The sequence below is a fragment of the Lactuca virosa genome, chromosome 9 (genome assembly GCF_052849685.1).
Source record: "Lactuca virosa cultivar CGN04683 chromosome 9, Lactuca_virosa_CGN04683_v6, whole genome shotgun sequence".
NCBI classification, from domain to species: Eukaryota; Viridiplantae; Streptophyta; class Magnoliopsida; order Asterales; family Asteraceae; genus Lactuca; species Lactuca virosa.
In genome coordinates, this window is record NC_136434.1 from 225,397,158 (window position 1) to 225,399,545 (window position 2,388).

General features: G+C 30.5%; 1 non-coding gene across 1 annotated transcript; it reads left to right on the plus strand.

Annotated features, from left to right (window-relative positions):
- The first annotated feature begins 962 nt into the window (after positions 1 to 962).
- TRNAE-UUC (transfer RNA glutamic acid (anticodon UUC)) lies at positions 963 to 1,034 on the plus strand. The gene has a single exon. It is a non-coding gene; the product is annotated as a tRNA-Glu (tRNA).
- Positions 1,035 to 2,388: the final 1,354 nt, after the last annotated feature.

A 2,388-nucleotide genomic window follows, 5' to 3' on the forward strand; every position in this document is an offset into this window, starting at 1 on the left:
TATTACATATTTTTCTGTACGTAGCTCGCTTTCTCTGATGGAGTAAACCATATTAATTTCTTGTATTCTTTATTTGCTTTACATCTTTAATTATCGTGTTTGTGTGTGTTTATAGATCCTTAATCCCAACAATAAGTATGAGCATATATCTAACCGTGTTAATCGTATAGTTCAATCAGTTTATGTCGACCAACATTTAAAAAAATTAAGGATACATCAGACCAAGATCTAAGTCAGTGTATGCTTATTCACATGTTAATACCGATGTATCATTGTGATACCCTAACTCTTGAATGATGGAATCAATTTAATGCACTAAAAATTCATTAATATCTAGTAAATCACGAAAATATCTCGCACCATTTGGATACTTTATAGTTTATACATGGGAACTTAGTAAACTTACACCATGATGAACTCTTTTGATCAATAGCATATGGACAAGAATGTATTTTACACGTGATTTTTTGAGTTCTGGTTGGGGGCAGCAAACGCAATTGGGTAGGGACATATATCTCTTTTTAAGACCATACTAGTATTGACAAAGTGCTCAGTTTGATAAAGTGTATAACGCAATGGTCGACAATCATTAAAAGTTCATCTTTCACTCTACTCCATCATTAATATATAGTTATATACATGATAGTAGTTGATAAAATACTTTAAAATAAGGTGTTAGTACTATTGATGACCTAATATTTAATATAAACATACAGGAAACTAACACTCTGACTAATAACTAAAATAAAAGCATTTGGTTTTGTAAAAGACAGCCGGATTCTCTACATAAAAAATATATTTCAAGCGTACTATAGATGCATATTTTGTATGTAGGTCGTGTCCAATCTCCAAATGCATCCCTATTTCCATTAAATTCCATCTTTTATCAGTAAGACTGGAGTTTGAATTTATCTCCATGGTTTACACTTTATTTAACTTCCAGTCAGGAGCACAATCAATAATCCATTGTCGTCCAGCGGTTAGGATATCTGGCTTTCACCCAGGAGACCCGGGTTCGATTCCCGGCAATGGAATTTTTTTTGCTACTTGCTACTATTGGCCCTGTTTTCTTTTGCTACTATTTTAATATTATCAGTATTTTCTATATCATACGACATCAAACTGTGACCAATATTCAACTGTTATAGTTTTAAAATTGATTAAAAAGCCCATACTAGCTTCTTATATTTAAAAAACTCTCTCTCCAGTCGACTAAATTAAATTATTTAAAAATGAAAAGGGTTGTTGTATCTCTCTCACCCTCTTCACAACATGTAAAATGTAAACCATATTGTTCACACACACAAAATAAATAAATATGTAAATAAATAAAAATATAAAACCGGCCCTTTGAAACTAAAAATTGAAGGGTTAATCTCAAAAAATAAACCTTATATTTTGTTTATTTTCCGGATTAAACCTCAATTTTAATTTTTTGCTCGAAAAGACCTTGATTTTTTTTTTATTTTTTTTTTCAAAAAAGCCAACAACTCTGTACTTTTTTTCGAAAAAAACTCTCAACCTTCTAAATGCTTCCAAATAAACCGTCAACTTTTTTAGTTTTTCTCGAAAAAACTCACATTTTACAAATTGTTTTTGGAAAAAAAATGACTAAAAGGGTTTATCGAAAAAAAAAAATACAAAGTCTTTTTCAGGCAAAAAATAAATTTGAGATTTAATAAAAAAAACACTAAATATAAAGTCTTTTATAAGATTAACCCAAAATTTAAAACTGTCACACTATACCTGGTAAGACTCAAACTTTTAACTATTTCTACAGATAAAATACATTGTAACCGATCAAATTACGCCTTGGATGCTCTCTATCAAATTTTCATCATTCATAACCGTATTTATCCATATCCCATTTTATTAAATTGAAAACCACAAAATATTCTCCTTTTTCAAAAAACCTTAAACACATACAAATTATCTTAAGACAAAACTTCAAAAATGGTCCCTGTGGTTTTCGAAAATATCAAGTTTAATCCCTAAGTTCAAAAAACCTCACAGATGGTCCCTGTGGTTTCAAAACTTTTAACATTTGGTCATTCCGGATCACTCCGTTACCATTTAGCCGCTAAGTAAGGGGTATTTTTGTCATTTCACTACCCAGGGACCATTTATGAGGTTTTGTATTACTTTTTTTAAAATAAATAAATAAATAAAATTTAATATGTGTCACACCCCAAAACCGGAACGGCAGAATCGTTCGGGGGTGGAGGACGTCATGTACAGTATCACAACAATGCAAAGTAGTAAACAAGCAACAACATCATCCATTGCATTAATAATATAATTTAATACAAGTGTGTTCTGTCAAGTTATATAGACACCAAAAATATACATCAAAATAAAAGATGAGTCTTGAACGAGCTCCATCTTCTC